The sequence below is a fragment of the Staurois parvus genome, unplaced genomic scaffold (assembly GCF_062004578.1).
Source record: "Staurois parvus isolate SC_StPar_1 unplaced genomic scaffold, SC_StPar_1.0 ptg000191l, whole genome shotgun sequence".
NCBI lineage: Eukaryota > Metazoa > Chordata > Amphibia > Anura > Ranidae > Staurois > Staurois parvus.
The window spans coordinates 1,032,355-1,052,087 of record NW_028317987.1 but is presented as its reverse complement, the minus strand read 5'-3'; the positions used below and the strand labels follow the sequence as shown (position 1 = coordinate 1,052,087).

The 19,733-nt window shown below is 41.8% G+C and overlaps 1 protein-coding gene across 1 annotated transcript in view; it reads left to right on the top strand.

Moving 5' to 3' along the window:
- The window catches only part of LOC149461827 (NACHT, LRR and PYD domains-containing protein 12-like), a 196,707-nt gene that overhangs the window by 26,224 nt on the left and 150,750 nt on the right, over nt 1–19,733 (top strand). The gene's annotated exons all lie outside the window — the stretch shown is intronic.

The window sequence follows — 19,733 nt, the reverse complement described above, 5'->3', positions numbered from 1 at the left end:
TGACCAAGCTTTCCTTTCAAAGACTCAATGTCCTGATTTTTGCTTTCTAACAAGAGGCGGGCCTCTGACAACTCTTCCCTTAGAATCCTGGTCTGCTGGGCAGCTCCAGCGGTCATGAACCATAACATGGGCCAAGCTTCTAGGAGAAGTCTGTCACGGCCTCTATCACTTTCTGCTCCAGCAAATGCCATTAAAAACCCAACAACCTGGCCCTTTTGGTTAAACAGGTCCTCAAAGGTGCCCATGGCCTGCTCTTTCTCTTCATCCACAAATTCATTATTGCTATCCCCCAAATTCAATTTCTTGCGGAGATAATTTATTACTTCATTTTCAACATACTTCTGCCAAGCACCGGCAGCTTTCCGAGCTGGCTTCATAACTTCCTGCTCAATGCCTTGAGCCGCCATATTTTCCTCGTTATGCTTGGAAGAGGTGGATCCGTGATTACTGGATGCCATTTTGATACAAAATATATGTTTGATAACGTGTACAAATATACAATCACCAGTGCGTTTTGTGTTATGGTACGATTTCTATGGATCTCAGCAGTGCCTCCAAATTTATGTTGTGGTGGTTTATGTAAGGATATATTATTTATAAAGGGCGTGTCCCTTTCCCTTAGATGAAATATTACAGTGCCTCCAGCCGTTAAAATACGGCAAATATTTAGTAAACCAATAATTTGGACACCTTGATAATTCGATCACCACTTATTATTATACCTTGAATTCTTTTAGCCAATATGATTTCGTACCATACACACAAAATTTGCCTTATAATAGATAAATATAAAAATTTATTTATGTACAAAAATTATATATATATTAACACAAAACACAAAAGACTGGTGATAAATGAATATTGGTACACACAATCAAAAATATATCCTACCAATGTAAGACACACTAATAATGTCTCTAACTAATTACATCAATCACAAATTTAAATGATATGATATTTATTAAATTTATTAATAATTAATAATTTCGAATATCTCAAAGGTTTTATTCTTACATGCCGTGGCCATAGGCTTGCAAGAAGTAAGCCCTTGATATATGATACTCTGGTTATTAATATTCAATAAATTATGAAATATGGAAAAATTTATAATATGGCAATAAACAATTTTTTTTAACAGTAACACAGTATCTGACTACATATATCTAACTATCCAATATTGTTGTAATACACTAAGGTAATTTTATGATTCTACACAACAGAGAAAGTAATTAATACAAATCAAATAAACATCTCACCACACCCGGACGTCAGACTAGGCAACTCTCCCGTGGATTTAGCTGGCAGTGGAACGCCTTTAGACTGATATATAGGCAAGTGAGAGATTCAATAGGGGAGAATGTAGGAAGTTATAAGTTTAGAGGTTTAAAGTTTTAGGAAGTTTGAAAAGATGGAAGAGTAGTTATTTCAGCAGAGATCTTCTTCAGATGTCAGGTCTTTCCATGAGGTCTTATGAGGGTTCTTCTTTTTCATGAGGTTTTTTTTTTATGTTACAGCACATGGGCTTTTTATATCCACTAGTCCATTGTTCTAAGATACCTTCCCACCAGGCTTCCTGATTGGCTAGTTGAGAAATGTGTGTACATAAGCTATTTCTCACCTGCCCGCCAGGTGGCGGTCATGTATCACAGAACAATGTGAGCATTTGAGATGACTCATACCTTGGGTGGAATCTTCAGGTAATTTCAGGAATAAAATATACGGCTCTATCCAGATATAGCAGTGATCATACCTATGATATTCTAAATAGGGACCATGGAATATAGGTGTATATTCGGTTATTCCTCCTTGAAGTATCATCCTGTTTGTTTCTTGATAAGACATGTAACTAATGCTAGTTTATAATACATCTTACTTCCCATCATCTCAATACTCAAGTTAGTGATATATAGTTCCCATTGCTGAGTATTTAGTGGTGTTTAAAGTCTATGACATCTTATTCATAATCTGTTTTTGTAGTACATTTTTGTAATGATATACAGTGAACTTTTAAACTTAAATGTCCTGAATTTCACCCCTTGGTTTCAGCATCAACATTTCCTCTGTTGTAGGGAAAAAATCTCTGTTTGCCTAGCCCTTGTATCGGACTCATAGTAAACAATTGTTAATGCTTTCACCCTTGGTGAACAATAGTAGATAGTAATAGTTTCAGAGGTTTGTTGGTTCATCACACTCTACAGGTTTTGGTTAAGCTTCCAAACAGTTGAGTTCCCGTCTCATTATTGTTGAAATGTTTACAAGTCAGAGTCCTATGTGTTTGACTTTCTGTAGATGCATTCTTCTCACTTCCATATACAAATAGTCCTTGTTGACAGTTCAAACATCCCATTGTCTTGGAAAAGTCTTAATTCCCTGTTCTCTTCATTTCTTTAACTAGAATTCTTGAAGGTTTAACCAAGACAAAATTAACTCTTAACATCCGGTTCTGCTGAGCTGTTGGCTATATAACATTATGTCTTGATAAAAGTCATATTTTTGACATGATTCCAAAAGCCCACAACAAGGGGCAAAACAGAAAAAAAACATACAAGAAATACTACACTTCTCACTGTGAAAGCCTTGAAATGCAGTTGCAATTCTGCTCCCGGACTGCTGCAGGTATTTACTTCTTTTAGTATGTGAATACCTGCTACCCCCTGCACACAGTGGTTCCTTCTACTGGCTTATATGTGATTACAAGATGGAACCACTGCATGTGCCAGGGGAAACTGGTATTCAACCCATCCTACTGGTTAAGTATTTTGCAGAAGAGTTAAGAGCAGTATTGCAGTATTTCAAAGCATGGACTGCTGGAAAGGAAATGAGCCTTTTCTTTTTTAAGGTATGTCTATTTGCTGTATGGTCCTTGTAGTGTCACTATATTCGCCTTTTTTTGGTGTGATCTCTGCTTGCACAATGTTGTAGTGTGCCAGTGCTCCCCCCACTGTCACTGTATATACCAAATAGTGATGACATAATTACATCTGCAATATCTCCTCTTCAGTATACTTGTGTCATTGCTAACAGAAAACCTAGTTAAACTATCAACATTTAGAATAAAAGAAGATTTTTCTGTATATATTTCCCAAACCATGTAAAACTTCAATGATCTATTGCCGTTTCAGCAATCCCAATGGTACAGTGGCAGTGGTAATGGCATATCACATGTTCACAATGAGGATATAAGTTGTAACAGGCAGGAAATGACAACAAGGTATAGTCATGGTGACTACATTTGCAATACATAAATCAACCTTAAAGTGAAAAGAAATATCAAAGTATAATATCATTAAATTTCTGTAGTCCCTAAAATTAAAAGTAATATAAAATAGTCATGACTGAGGCCAAAATGTGGTCTCCTCAACCCCCCAGTCAGTTTGAAACATGGTCAGTAACTCTGTTTCTTGATTGAACGGTGGGTGATTTTTATATTGTGCAGCCCACTTTTGGGGGTAGGGGTTATGATATAGGGCCCTCCCCAAACAAGATATTGCATTAAACATGTATTTTCTGCCTCTCCAATCTAAGCATTGATAGTGTGATTTCTGTAACTTACAGTTGTGATGAGATAGCAATAACTTCTCAGTTGGATACCACAGTCAGTGACTCAATCAATAAGACATCTTGTAGATATTGTGAGAATCTTTTAACAATGAACATTCGATAGGTTAAAAGATCATAATGTTTCCTGCTCCATGACATGAGGCTTGCTGCAATGCCTTTCTGAGAAAAGGGGTGGGATATCTATACAACATGAGCTAAACCAAAGAAAAGGGAGGGGCAGAGACAAGATATAGAAAACACTTAAAGGCATATGGCAGTCAATATGACAGTCATGTGAAACATGACACTCCCCATCAAAATCTATGATTTCTATAATAATAAACTTTAGTTCAAGTCCAATATAAATAATGAAGATTCTTTCCAGGAACATCTGCAAAACAAGAGGGAAGGGAAGAGCAAAGGAAAACAAACATTTAGCATAATACCTGCAGATGTTGGTCTCAAAATTCCAGGCTGAGACATGTAAATCCATATTCAGAGGGGAAGGCAGCAACATGCACGATTCCTTCTTACCTCCCTTTAATTCAGGTTGATGACTTGTCTTCCTCTTTGGGCAAAAGAAGTACTAGTTCCTTTATAGGCCTGAAGTAAAGGTGTGCAGAACCTTCTTTCATGGTGGATATAGCCAAGATGTGTCCTGAAATGCAGTGGTAGGTACTGCACGACTGCCACGGTCAGCAGGATTGAGGCTTGTGGGAACATAGTGCCATTGTTCAGGATTTAGAGATTGTTTCCAGGATTCCCACCTTTTTTTTTTTTTTCCAAAAAAGATTTTTATTAGAAGAAAGCAGGCATAACAATACATATACAGACGTGAATCCAAAATCGGACAGATTACTGAATGTCGACTCCCGTGTCGCAGACAGGTCAAAGCATAACAGGCAATACAAAACAGAACGTTGTCAAACATTTAGTCAGCATAATATTACAATCCAGGAATTGTACCACAACTAAGAAATGAGCTAGTAGATATATTGTCTTTTGACTGTTGAGCAGAATTTTCTGTCAGGGAAGTGTGAAGTGTGTGATATCGAATATGAACAGCATCTATGGAAACCTTAGATCCATTTCACGTGTCCAAGAATTGGAAATGTAAGTATTATGGAGCTTAATACGTCTGTTTCAGGTACAGCATTCTGTATTGGTTATGGTACGAAGATAAGAGTGGAACACAGGCCAGAGCTAAAGATCAGGTAGAAAGAGGGTTAGTTAGTAATGAGAGTAACTTGGTGACAACGTAAGTATATAGAAAGGGAGAAAGAAGAAAGAGAGAGAGAGAAAAGAAAAAAAAAAAGGGGGGAGGTAGGGAGGGGAGGGAGGGGCTTATTGTATGATAAGACGGAAAAAAGGAGTATATTGTTGCGGGTAGGTGGCTTTCAACATGTGAAACGCATCACAATAGAAATATCAGCTTATAGTTGAATCCATGGTGCGAATCAAGATAGTCAACCGGGTAATATGCGGATACAAGTTCCAAAGGAGCAAGCCTTGGTAAAGGACAAAGGTATATCTAGGCATAGATCGAGAGGTATCTCAGAAAAGAGAACATTCCCTAGTGTCAGAATAGGTCTAGACAATCATTGTTGCATTAATAGGTGGTAGGAAGGGGTGGTTTTAAAATGCTTCCAACAGGCCCAAGTTCCCCTGAATCTCTCGGGATGTTCCTTAGCAACAGAGATCAGTTCCTCCATTTCCTCAGTTCTTTTGATCCTCGCAAACCATTCACGGATAGTGGGAATATTTGTCGAGCGCCAGTGGACTGGGACACATTGTTTTGCCGCGTTGACCATGTGCATGGTGAGTGATTTATGATATGTCCGGGATGGGAGTGAGGAGTGATGCAGTAGAAATTGTGCAGGGTGAGCTCCAGGCTATACAGAGTTACTTGTGCAATTGTGGATTGAACTCTCCCCCAAAATGGCTGCAGCATAGGGTAGTCCCACCAAATGTGCATGAGTGTACTCTTAGCCAGGTGACATCTCCAACAAGAGTCCGAGACATTGGGATCGAACTGGTGAAGCAGGGATGGAACTCTGTATCATCTAGAGTATAGTTTAAAGTTGCTTTCCTGAGTGGAAACACATATGGAGCCCTTGTGAATAAGTGCGTAGATATGATCCCAGTTTTCCAGCGTTAGTTGGAGTTGTAGGTCAGAGCTCCAGGCTATACAGGCTTTTCTAGACTGAACCTCAATAGTGTTTTCAAGATAAGAATAAAGCTGAGATATAACATGTCTCTTGGGAGAGTCTGTAAAACTGAGTTTTTCAAATGGGGTAAGACGTCTAGTATATTGGTTAATGTGTGAGGAACTGTGAATGAAATGGTGTAATTGTCTGTACATCCATTGCGTCAAGGTCAGGAGTGGCCACTTGTTTAGAATGATGTCTCTAGATAGAAACGTCCCATCTTTAAAGAGTTGGTGTATACACAGATAATTTGGGCGGCTGGATCCTGCAAGAAAAGTAGGTGACAAACCCGGGGGGAAGTCCGGGTTCATATTAATAGACGAGAGTGGGCCTGGGGTAGAAGAAAAGTCTGATGTCTTAATTATCTGATGGTAACAGGCTAAAGTGGGGCCTATAAGAGGGTGTCCCATGAACTTAATGGAGAGGTTTGAACTTTTCAGCCAAGGAGACGAGGCAAGTGGGGTCTTTGAGAAAGCAGCCTCCAAGTTGACCCACACTTTTCGACTATGATTCGTAGACCAATCTACTATTCTAGCCATTTGGCATGCTCTGTAGTAGCGGGCAATGTCCGGTAGCCTAATACCTCCACTGGTTTTGGGCATAGTGAGTTGGTCAAAACTGATTCATGGACGTTTGTTACACCATAGGAATGAGGTGCATAAGGTTTTAAAAGACTTAAAAAAAGAATTAGGCAGTTTAATTGGAATTGTTTGCAATAAGTATAGAATTCTAGGAAGCACATTCATCTTAATAATCGCTGCTCTGCCGAACCAAGAGAAGAACGGTTTATCCCAAGTCTGCAGGTCTTTAGTGATATTTCAGAGGATGGGTAAGAAGTTCTGGGCAAAAAGATCTGCAAGATGGGCCGATAGTTGGATTCCTAGATACCTGATGGCTACGGACTGCCAGGTAAAGGGAAAATTAAGTTTTGGCTGACAAAGCGTATCTCGTGGTAAGGAAATATTTAGGGCTTGAAATTTACTGAAGTTGATTTTAAAATTGGCTAGATATTGAAACCGCTTGAAGTCATGTAGTAGGTTAGGCAATGTAATATGTGGGTCTGTTAAGAAAAGTAAAATGTCATCAGCAAAGGCCGCGATTTTGTGTGTTTTGCCATTAATTGCAATCCCTTTAATGCTGTCATTTTGTTTAATGCAGTGCAGAAACGGTTTAAGAGTGATGATAAATAGGAGGGGGGATAATGGGCATCCTTGTCTCGTTCAATTTCGTAATGAAAAAGCATCTGAGAGGAGACCATTCACTCTCACTCTAGCCGTTGGTGTCGTGTGTAGGTACATGATGAAGTTCAAGAAGCGGGGAGGAAGCCCAAGACCAGATAGAACAGCCTCCATATAGTCCCATGCTAGTCTGTCAAAGGCCTTCTCCACATCTTGAGAGAGGAAGAATATTGTCTCTTCTGTGTTAGCCAATGGTGTATGTTTATGGCCCTGATGGTGTTGTCTCCAGCCTCTCTGCCAGGGATGAAACCCACTCGATCAGTGGAAATAATAGTGTCAATAATACTCAGTAGACGATTTGCCAAAATCTTTGCAAAAATCTTAAGGTCGACATTCAGTAGGGAAATCGGGCGGTAGTTTGCCGGCGATGTCTGGTCTTTATTGTCTCAGTATCAATGTAATGTGGGCTTCAGAGAGATAGAGCATGGATTGACCTGGTGTATCTAGCAAATTGAAGGCCTTTAAAAATGGGTGTGCTAGGATATCTATGAAGAATTTGTAGTATGTGGTTATGAGACCATCTGGTCCCGGACTTTTGCCCGGCTTCAGTTAAGCAATGGCCTGTTGTAGCTCTGTCAAATTCAAAGCCCCATCTAAATCTTTCACTTGTGACTGAGAAATAGCTTTAGGAAGATATTGGGCCAGAAAAGTCTGGATGATGTCTTCGCGTGGTCTATCATCTCCTGTCGGTTTAGGTGGTAGGGGGAGGTTATAAAGCTCGGTGTAATATCGCTCAAATTCAGCTGCGATATCTGCAGATGTTCTAAGTGGATGACCTTGTTTCGAGTTAAGTCTATGAATGGTGTGCGATGCTTTTTTAGCTTGCAAAGCCCGTGCCAGAAACCTGCCGCTTTTATTGCCATGTTCGTAGAAGAGTTTCTGGGTTAAAATAAAATTGCGTCTAGTTCTCTTTTCCACTAAATCTCACAGTTGCTTGCGTGCCTGGTCAAGTTCTGCCACAAAGGCTACAGCTTTCGAGCGCTTATGTGCACCTTCTAGGTCCCTAACTTATAGCAGTAAGGAATTGAAAGAAGCTTGGGCTATCCGTTTACGGGAGGCCGAGATAAAAAGCAGGAGTCCACGTATCACACATGTGTGTGCTTCCCATTGAATGCGCGGAGACGTTTCCATAGACATGTTCTCTTTAAAGTAATTGGTCAGAGAATCCCGGATTTGACGGGTAACGTCGGAGTCAGTAAGGAGAAAGGGATCTAATCTCCATGTTTTGGATGTGTAAGGAGCGTCGGGAAGTTGAATAGTTAGCATGATTTGGTGATGGTCAGAGAGAATCATTGGTTCTATAAAGGCTGACTACAGCGTATGTAAATCTTTTTGTGAGAGAAAGAGCTAGTCGATTCTAGAATGACATTTGCGAGGAGCTGAAAAAAAAGTATAATCTTTATCGGAGGGGTGTAGGGTACGCCAGGTATCATGTAGGAGTAGGTCATTTAATTCTGCTTTTATCTGTTTAAGTGTTCAGAAGGGTTTTGATGAGAAGCCTGTCGAGGTGTCATCTAGGGGGTTCAAAGCCACATTGAAGTCGCCTCCAAGAATCAAGATACCCGCTTGAAAGGAAACAAGAATTCTGGAGATTTCACAAAAAAAACTCACTTGTGATGTATTCGGACTGTATATGTTGGCTAAATTAATCAGTTTGTCATATAAAGAACCTTCCCTCTGGATCCTCGAGAGATTCAGAGATCCTGAGCGGAAGCATCTTGGAGATTAAAATAGATACACTTCGCTTTTACCTCTGTATTGACTGAATGATATGCTGTTGGGTAGTAAGAATTGAAGAATTTAGGAATATGATCCGCACGAAAGTGAGTTTCTTGAATGAAGAGCACATCTGCACTGAGATGTTTCATATAATTCAGGAGTTGTGAGCGTTTTTCGGGTATATTTAGGCCTCTTGCGTTCAGAGATGTCACAGAAAGTGTACGGTGCACACTCGGGGTGTGTGATTGGTAGACATTGTCAAGTATTAGGGAAATTTAAGTGCTCAAGACTCCTAATCCATAGACAGGGGAAGCGAAAAGAAAAAAAAAAAGGGGGGGGGGGAGTGGAAAACAGAAAAAAAAGAGTGAGGTTAGGAAAGAGATGAGAGGTAGAGTCAGAGGGTCAGGAATTAGGAAAGTTAGAGAGTGTTAATGGTGTATGCTCAAGAATGGGTGTGCAAGGCGAGAAATATCCTTAACAATACTCTAGGAGAGCAAAATCCGGTGACTAAGTAGTCCAGCTACACAGTCCTGTGTCGCATACCTGAGTTATCAATAAGATAAATGACGTATTTGGTATAATTATCCACCTTTGTTGTTTCTCCTTGGGTAAGGGGGTATCCCAGTCTGAGCTTTCAGAAGTAAGTTGTCTCAGCAGTATCTTACCCTGAATGGTGAGAGGTGTAATGAAACCTAACGGATCCTAAATGCTGTTCACTGTAAACAATACTCTTCGCTTTGTGAAGGGCTTGTCACAGGCTGATGCTTGAAATGTGAATGTGTCTTGTTTAACATTCCAAAACAATCCAAGACTGCGTTGTGTAACAGAAAGGTCAGATCCTAGTTGGAATTTCTTCACACTGCCAGCATGGTCATCAGAAGGAAAGGCTATAATGACCTTGTCGCTGTTAGAGATGATTTTGTGAAGTCTGAAGTTTGCAGTGGCAAGCATGTTCTGGGTTCTGGTAAAAAGGTCAATAGCTTCTTCTTCATTGGGCAGAGATTTGAGTCCGTCGTCTACATAGAAATTCCTTTCGATAAACTGTCTTGCATCAGATCCAAATTCTTTCTCACTCTCTTCAGCTGTTTTCCTCAGTCCATAAATTGCTACTGCAGGAGAAGGACTGTTACCGAAAACATGTACCTTCATTCGATAGTCTATGACTTCATTGTTGACATCATTATTGTGGTACCATCGGAACCTGAGGAAGTTTCTGTAGTCTTCACGGACAATGAAACAGTGGAACATCTGCTGAATGTCAGCCATAACAGCAATTGGCTCTTGTCTGAAGCAAAGTAAGACTCCTAGGAGATTGTTGTTCAGATTAGGCCCAGTGAGAAGATTGTCATTGAGGGAGACGCCTTCATGATGAGCACTTGAGTCAAAGACCACCCTAATCTGATCAGGCTTGCGAGGATAGTAGACACCAAAGCATGGTAGATACCAAAATTCTTCTCCTTCCATAAGAGGAGGTGCAGGATCGGCATAATCTCTCTCAAACACATTCTGCATAAAGTCCGCAAAGCGCTTTTTCATCTCAGGCTTCTGGTTCAAACTGCGATTTAAAGAAACAAACCATGATTCTGCGTGTACCCTGTTGTTTGGTAGTCTCTTTCTTGGGGTACGAAATGGTAGAGGTGCTACCCAACTGTTGGAATCATGTTGGTAGAACTCTTTACTCATGGTTTTCAAGAATTCTTTGTCTTCTATGGTAGCTGCTAACTCATTGTCTTTAGTGGTTACTAGAGATGAGCGAATCGAACCAGGCGAACCGGAATTCGATACGAATTTCAGGAAAAATTCGATTCGCGTCGAATCCGAATATTTGCCTACTTCGGGTGCGCGAATCGGATTTTTCCCGATCAGCCGGCAAAAGTGTCTCTGCAGAGAGCTCCGCTATTTCTGACAGTTCTCTGACAGTTCCTTCACATGTACAGCGGTTGAAAAATTGTATCTATTTGTTTCCATTTAGGATACAGATGTTTTTATTCGGAAACAGATGTTTCAACCGCTGTACATGTGAAGGAGCTGTCAGAGAACTGTCAGAAATAGAGGAGCTCTGCAGATACACTTTTTGCCGGTTTGGAATTCTTATTTTCATCCTACTTCTTCTTCTTCTTCTTCATCCTCATCCTCATCCTCAGAAGAAGAGGATGAGGATGAAGAAGAAGAAGAAGAAGTAGGATGAAAATAAGAATAATTCCAAGCCAGCAAAAAGTGTATCTGCAGAGCTCCTCTAAATGTATCTGCAGAATAGAGGAGCTCTGCAGATACACTTTTTGCCGGTTTGGAATTATTCTTATTTTCATCCTACTTCTTCTTCTTCTTCTTCTTCCTCTTCATCCTCATCCTCATCCTCTTCTTCTTCTTCTGAGGATGAGGATGAAGAAGAAGAAGAAGTAGGATGAAAATAAGAATAATTCCAAGCCGGCAAAAAGTGTATCTGCAGAGCTCCTCTAAGTGTATCTGCAGAATAGAGGAGCTCTGCAGATACACTTTTTGCCGGCTTGGAATTATTCTTATTTTCATCCTACTTCTTCTTCTTCTTCCTCTTCCTCTTCATCCTCATCCTCTTCTTCTTCTTCTGAGGATGAGGATGAAGAAGAAGAAGTAGGATGAAAATAAGAATAATTCCAAGCCGGCAAAAAGTGTATCTGCAGAGCTCCTCTAAGTGTATCTGCAGAATAGAGGAGCTCTGCAGATACACTTTTTGCCGGCTTGGAATTATTCTTATTTTCATCCTACTTCTTCTTCTTCTTCTTCATCCTCAGAAGAAGAAGAAGAGGATGAGGATGAAGAAGAAGAAGAAGAAGAAGTAGGATGAAAATAAGAAGAATTCCAAGCCGGCAAAAAGTGTATCTGCAGAGCTCCGCTAAGTGTATCTGCAGAGCTCCGCTAAGAAATAGCGGAGCTCTGCAGATACAGTTTTTGCCGGCTTGGAATTCTCCTTCTTCTCATCCTTCTTCTTCTTCTCATCCTTCTTCTTCTTCTCATCCTTCTCCTTCTTCTCATCCTTCTCCTTCTTCTCATCCTTCTTCTTCTTCTCATCCTTCTCCTTCTTCTCATCCTTCTTCTTCTCATCCTTCTCCTTCTTCTCATCCTTCTTCTCATCCTTCTCCTTCTTCTCATCCTTCTTCTCATCCTTCTCCTTCTTCTCATCCTTCTCCTTCTTCTCATCCTTCTCCTTCTTCTCATCCTTCTCCTTCTCCTTCTTCTCATCCTTCTCCTTCTTCTCATCCTTCTCCTTCTTCTCATCCTTCTCCTTCTCCTTCTTCTCATCCTTCTCCTTCTCCTTCTTCTCATCCTTCTCCTTCTTCTCATCCTTCTCCTTCTTCTCATCCTTCTTCTCATCCTTCTCCTTCTTCTCATCCTTCTTCTCATCCTTCTCCTTCTTCTCATCCTTCTCCTTCTTCTCATCCTTCTTGTCATCCTTCTCCTTCTTCTCATCCTTCTTCTCATCCTTCTCCTTCTTCTCATCCTTCTTCTCATCCTTCTTCTCATCCTTCTCCTTCTTCTCATCCTTCTCCTTCTTCTCATCCTTCTCCTTCTCCTTCTTCTCATCCTTCTCCTTCTTCTCATCCTTCTTCTCATCCTTCTCCTTCTGCTCATCCTTCTCCTTCTTCTCATCCTTCTTCTCATCCTTCTCCTTCTCCTTCTTCTCATCCTTCTCCTTCTCCTTCTTCTCATCCTTCTCCTTCTTCTCATCCTTCTCCTTCTCCTTCTTCTCATCCTTCTCCTTCTCCTTCTTCTCATCCTTCTCCTTCTTCTCATCCTTCTTCTCATCCTTCTCCTTCTTCTCATCCTTCTTCTCATCCTTCTCCTTCTTCTCATCCTTCTCCTTCTTCTCATCCTTCTTCTCATCCTTCTCCTTCTTCTCATCCTTCTTCTCACCCTTCTCCTTCTTCTCATCCTTCTTCTCATCCTTCTCCTTCTTCTCATCCTTCTCCTTCTTCTCATCCTTCTTCTCATCCTTCTCCTTCTTCTCATCCTTCTTCTCATCCTTCTCCTTCTTCTCATCCTTCTTCTCATCCTTCTTCTCATCCTTCTCCTTCTTCTCATCCTTCTTCTCATCCTTCTCCTTCTCCTTCTTCTCATCCTTCTCCTTCTCCTTCTTCTCATCCTTCTCCTTCTCCTTCTTCTCATCCTTCTCCTTCTCCATCTTCTCATCCTTCTCCTTCTTCTCATCCTTCTCCTACTTCTCATCCTTCTCCTTCTTCTCATCCTTCTCCTTCTCCTTCTTCTCATCCTTCTCCTTCTCCTTCTTCTCATCCTTCTCCTTCTCCTTCTTCTCATCCTTCTCCTTCTCCTTCCTCATCTCCAAGGGCATTTAAATTAAAGGTACAGTGTTCTGCACTAATTTAAAGGCTCTCTGAAGCCTAGAAACCCTTTTTATAAGTTAACTTCGTAGCGAATAAATTCGCATCGAATCGAATTTCTTCCTGAAATTCGGCGAATCAGCCGAATCGAATTTTTGAATAATTCGCTCATCTCTAGTGGTTACCTTGAACACTGTGTTGCCGATGTTATCATCCCAGAGATTAAGAGCTTTCTTATTGTCTTGTATGATGTGCTGTTGTGCACCTTTTTCAAACAGTCTTTCACAATATATTTATGTGGTTATTGTGCAGAACAAGTTATTTGTCCATTTGACAGGAAATGTGTTTTAAAGGAAGAGACTGAGTAGGACCTCTTGTCCTTGTCTAGGCAGACATTGCCTGTGATGACCCATCCTAGATCCAGACGCTGAGCATATGGTGCATTGTGTGGACCGTTGATTTGATGATGAACTTTGTGCACCCTTAGGATGTCTTGACCAAGTAACAGCAGGATATCGGCACTTTCATCGAGGGCTTGTATTCGGTTGGCTATGTGCTTTAAGTGAGAATGGTGGAAAGCAGCTTCAGGAGTAGGGATCTCCTCTTTGATGCTTGGAATCTGGTTGCGCTCAGTGATAGTGACAAAGATATTTCCACATTGTCATTCAGAGGAGCAACTACAAGACCACTGGCTCTCCTACCTAAGACTTCTGTAGTGCCGGAGCAAGTGCTTAGAGTATAAGGCAGAGCATCTCCAGTTATGTTCAATAGTTCAAAAAACTGTGTTCTTGCAAGAGATCTGTTACTCTGATCATCCAGAATAGTATACAGTCTTATGGCCTTTTCAGGTTGACCTTTGGGGTATACACGGACCAAGCATATCTTTGCACAAGATTTGTCGCAGAATCCTTCTCTGCAGACATCTTTACATGTAGAGAACACTGGGATGAAAGGTGCTGCTTGATCTGGGTGCTCCCCACCTTGCTTTGCCTCAGGGAGATTGTGAGCGTAGCAGAGTTCTGCAAATGTTGATGAAGATCTTGCACATGGTCATCACTGTCACACTCTATGCATTTGATGATCGCTTTACAGTCCTTTTGCAAAGTGTTCTGTGGAGTCACAGCATTTGTAGCAAACCCCAAATTTCTTCTAAAGTTCCTTACGTTCTTGGAGGGTTTTCTTTCTGAAGCCGATACATTTATTAAGTGGATGTGGTTTGTTATGTATTGGACATTGGCAATTTGGGTCTTCAATTCTCTTGTTTTGATCAGTCTTTTCAAGAACTGTAGCAGGTGCAGGTAGAACATTAGTCCTTTTCACTAACGCTGGACCTCTACAGTCTCTGTGTGACATATGTGTGTTCGTAGGTCTTGGAGAGAGTGTACTGAGAAGGTTACAGTCCCCATATGAGTAACTTGGGTCATTCTTAGTGTCTGCAATTCTTTTGATGAACTCGCAGAAGTACGAAAAGGGAGGAAAAGCAACTCTATGTTCTTCCTTATACTTTGATCCAAGCGCTGCCCATCTTTCTTGAATTCCATATGGTAGCTTTAGAACAATAGATTTGATGCCATGAGAGGTGTCAAGGTAAATGAGACCAGGTAAGTTGATGTCAGCCTTAACAAGTTGAAGCTCTAATAGAACATCGCTGATTTCTTGAAACTTTAGATTGTCGTTAGCAGAAATCCTTGGGAAGCTTTGCAACCTTTTGAATAAAGCATCTTCAATGGCCTCTGGGCTGCCAAAGGTATGTCCAAGTCTGCTCCAAGCAGCTTTAAGGCCTGCAGCAGGGTTGTCAATATGAACTGCTTCTCTTGATGCATTCAGTAGACTGGGGACCTAGCCATCTGATGAGTAGATCTAATTCCTCTGTGGCATTGATGTCTAGGTCACTCATTGTGGCCTTAAAAGTGGATTTCCAGCCTCTGTAATTTTCAGGCTTGTCATCAAACTTGGTGAGGCCGGTCTTAACAAGCCCTCTGCAGAGCATGTATTTAGCGAACTGTGTCATGTCCGTGTTTTCATATTTTGGGTGCATGACTGCAGGTGGAACAGAGTTGGTTGTGACGGTTGGTGGACTTACGTAGAGTGACTTGGGAACATATGTTGCTGCTAAGGCATTCAGTGCTGGCGCTGGCTTAAAGTCCATTGGCATGTTGGTTTGTAGAGTAGTGCATAGTGCATTTGCTTGGAGATACTCTGTTGGTGCCAAAGTGGATGGTCTTAAATAAACACCAGTGCCTGAGGCTAGCTGAGATGCTGCAGTCTGATGTATTGGAGGATATAAGGGCAAATCATCCTGAGGTACAGGAGGTGCAGAGAAGATACTTTGATTGAGTAGTTTGGCTGCTGTGACAGGAAGTTGACATTCTGGAGAGATGTGCGAAGAATCTGAGACATAAGATACAACTGAGTGTCTGGAACTGTTGTCTCTTGTTTTCACGAGCGGCTTGTTCTAAGACCCAGAACCTTGCCATGGCTGTGGCATGCTCACATTGTTTTTCCAAAACTTCAATTTCTGCCTCTTGGGGTGTGGCTTCAGCTTCTTTCTCTGCTTTCAAATGTGAGGCCTGAGCCTCCATTTCTGTGGCCTGAGCCTCCATTTCTGCTTTCCTGTGTGTGGCCTAAACCTCCATTTCTGTGGCCTGAGCCTCCATTTCTGCTTTCCTGTGTGCGGCCTAAACCTCCATTTCTGTGGCCTGAGCCTTCATTTCTGCTTTCTTATGTGCGGCCTGAGCCTCCATTTCTGCTTTTTTATGTGCGGCCTGAGCCTCCATTTCTGCGGCCTGAGCCTCCATTTCTGCTTTCCTTTGGGCGAAAGCTGCCTGAATTTTAGAAGCTTCAGCATCAGCATCAGCACGGACTTTTATTAGTTGTTGACTGAGTGTAGAGAACCTTGATTGTATGGATTTGGAAGATCTTGAGTGTCTAGTAGACGCAGAGCGATAAGATCTGGATTCATGGAGCTGTGCTATTCTCACTTCTGCCTTTGTCTTTGTTCACACCGCTAAATTGTCTCTTTCAAGATTGAGCTCCTCAAAACTCATTAATTCTTCCAATGACCCTTGAGTGTTGTATAACAGAGCAATATATTTAACGCACAGTCTTTGATAATTGTCATAAGCAACATTCAATTGCTGTATATATATATATATATATATATACTGTATATATGCAGTATACACACACACTATATTGCCCAAAGTATTGGTCCTGCCCTCCATATCATGTGATTCAGGTGTTCCAATCACCTCCATGGCCACAGGTGTGTACAATCAAGCCCCTAGGCATGCAGACTGCTTCTACAAACATTGGTGAAAGAATGGGTCGCTCTCAGGAGCTCAGTGACTCCAAGTGTGGTACCGTGATAGGTGGCCACCTGTGCAATAAGTCCATCTGTGACATTTCCTGGCTACTAAATATTCCACGCTCAACTGTTAGTGGGATTATAGCAAAGTGGAAGCAACTGGGAACAACAGCAACTCAGCCACCAAGTGGTAGGCCATATAACATGACAGAGCGGGGACAGCGCATGCTGAAGCGCACAGTACGCAGAAGTCGCCAACTGTCTGCAGAGTCCATAGCTAAAAACTTTCAAACTTGGTGTGGCCTTCAGATGAGCACAACAACAGTGCTTAGAGAGCTTCATGAAATGGCTTTTTCATGGCTGAGCAGCTGTATCCAAGTCTTACATCACCAAGTGCAATGCAAAGCATTGGATGCCTTGGTGTAAAGCACGCCACCACTGGACTCTAGAGCAGTGGAGACGTGTTCTCTGCAGTGACCAATCACGCTTCTCTTGCTGGCAATCCGATGGACAAGTCTGGGTTTGGCAGTTGCCAGGAGAATGGTACTTGCCTGACTGCACTGTGCCAAGTGTAACGTTTTGTGGAGGGGGGGATTATGGTGTGGGGTTGTTTTTCAGGGGTTGGGCTTGGCTCCTTAGCTCCAGTAAGGGGAACTCTTAAGACGTCAGCAAACTAAGACATTTTGGACAATTTTATGCTCACAATTTGTGGGAAGAGTTTGGGGATGGCCCTTTCCTGTTCCAACATAACTGCACATCAGTGCACAAAGCAAGGTCCATAAAGACATGGAGGAGCCAGTTTGGGGTGGAGGAACTTGACTGTCCTGCACAGAGTCCTGACCTCAACCCCATAGAACACCTTTGGGATGAATTAGAGCGGAGACTGCGAGCCAGGCCTCCTCTCCCGACATCAGTGCCTGACCTCACAAATGTGCTTCTGGAAGAATGGTCAAACCTTCCCATAGACACCCTCCTAAACCTTGTGGATGGCCTTCCCAGAAGAGATGAAGCTGTTGTAGCTGCAAAGGGTGGGGCCAACTCAATACTGAACCCTACGGACTAAGACTGGGAGGCCAATAAAGGTCATGTGCACAGAAAGGCAGGTGGCTTAATACTTTTGGCAATAGAGTGCATGTACTGTATGTAAAGTATGTGTGTGTGTGTGTGTGTGTGTATATATATATATATATATATATATATATATATATATACACTGTCACGGATCCACCCCACATGCCCACAGCAACTAGCTAACCGAGGAGTGCACGTCCGTGACTTGGGGTAAGAGGGAATAAGGGGGACTTAATCTGAATATATATAAGACCAGCCGTGATATACTTTCACAGCCCGCACTACCTCTGGCCACCACTAGAGGGAGACTCCACTCCAGTCCAGATGGCTGACCACACACACAGGCAGATATAAATCTTATATACAATCTGGTGCACACTAAGGGTTGAGAAGCAGCCTAGCAAGTGGCACCCCTTCTAGGATTCCTCCAGCTATCCTACAAGCTAGAACCCCGATGTTAATCACTCTTCCACTGTCCACACACCCCCACACCAGACACACCACAAATGGTAGCTTGCCACCACCCAACAGTTTTATCCACAGACTGGCCTGCTGGGCCACCACACACACACACAGATCTCCATCTGGCAGACCTGTTACCTTTACAATCTGCATGCAATCTGCCAACACACAGTGCAATTGCATACAGATTGGCAATGAACTTGACCGAGCATATAAAGACACTGCAATACAATACAATCTCTTCGGAGATATGAGCCCAAGCTTAAGTACCCAGAAGTCACTTATTAATTTTATGATTTAATATCCCGAAAGTGGGCAGTGCATAAAATATGTACAAAATATAAAAAGTTACAGAAAATACAAGAAGACACACAATTGGCTATTGACTATAAAATAAAAGGGAATAAAAACAGAAAGAAAACTTTTACCAAGAGTTATCCCGCGACTGGAGCAAGTCAGAGAAAGTCCGCAATCTGTCAGTCAATAGAACTGGCTCCATATGAATCACACCGTCCATATCTCAGGGTCCTCAATTTATGGGAATATGGACATGGGCTGGACATTAGCCCTTGGCCAGTTGACTCTGGGGGGTGTTCCTGTACCAGCCCACAGGATGTTCTGGGTACTGAAATGCCCAAAGTCGATTGGACCAGGAACGGTTTGAATCACCAAGTCAGGGATTGAACTTCCGACACCAGCGCATCAGTCTGATCATGACAGTAACAATCACTGTTCAGCTGTTGCAATCAGGCACCATATAACAGTTTTCTGCATTTCTCGGGGATTCTACATAGGCTACAAATACAGTTTTACATGCAGATGTAGCCTACAGTGTGTCCAATCAGAAGGAAGTATTTTCATCTCTCTGCAACTAATATTTTAGCTTTTATGAGAGATGAAATCTATTCCTTTGATCTGCTGATATACTTTAGAGCTCCTAGACAGATTGGAGCTCTCTCTTGGTCTCCCACTGCCTCTGAAGCTGAAATGTCTAGAAGTAGGTGACAAATCTTATTGGCATCCAGGTGTCACCTCCAGTCTAGAGGAAGGTCTGTCCCTTCAGATGCTAATTGGTGACCATATATCTCTAACTTAATTCTGAACACATCTTATATTAACATGGAATGCTAAATCTACATTGTCATATTTCTACAGGTCACATCTCAGCTACTCAAATCTTACATGTACGTTACACACAAATACATACATACATATATACACATATACTATATAAACACATACACGCCAACCAATCATAACTTTACTACTAACAGGTAACATTGATTATCTCATTACAATAACATCTGAAAATGAGTGGGATATATTGGGCAGAAAGTGAACATGTTTCCCCTGAAATTGGTGTGTTGAAAGCAGAAAAATGGGCAAGCAAATGGATTTGAGGGGATTTGACAAGAGCTAAGTTGTAATGGCTAGAGGACTGTGTCAGAGCAATTACAAAACTGCATCTCTTGTGGGATGCTGCTGGTCTGCAGTGCTTAGGACCAACCAAAAGTGGTCCAAGGAAGGAAAACTAGCCAACCGATGACAGGATCATGGGTGACCAAGGTTTCTTGGGGCAGCACAGTGGCTAAATGGTTAGCAGGTGGAGTACTAGGGTCACTGGTCTGAATCCCACCCATGGCACCACCTGCCTGGAGTTTGCATGTTTTCCTTGTGCTTTTGTAGGTTTCCTCTGGGTACTCTGGTTTACTCCACATGCCAAAGACATGCTGGTAGGTTAATTGGCTCCTGTCTAAACTGGTCCTCATATCTGTATGTATGTGAGTTAGAGACCCTTAGATTGTATGCTCCTTGAGGCTTAGGGACTGATATGAATGTACAATATATGTGTAAAGTGCTGCGTAAATTGATG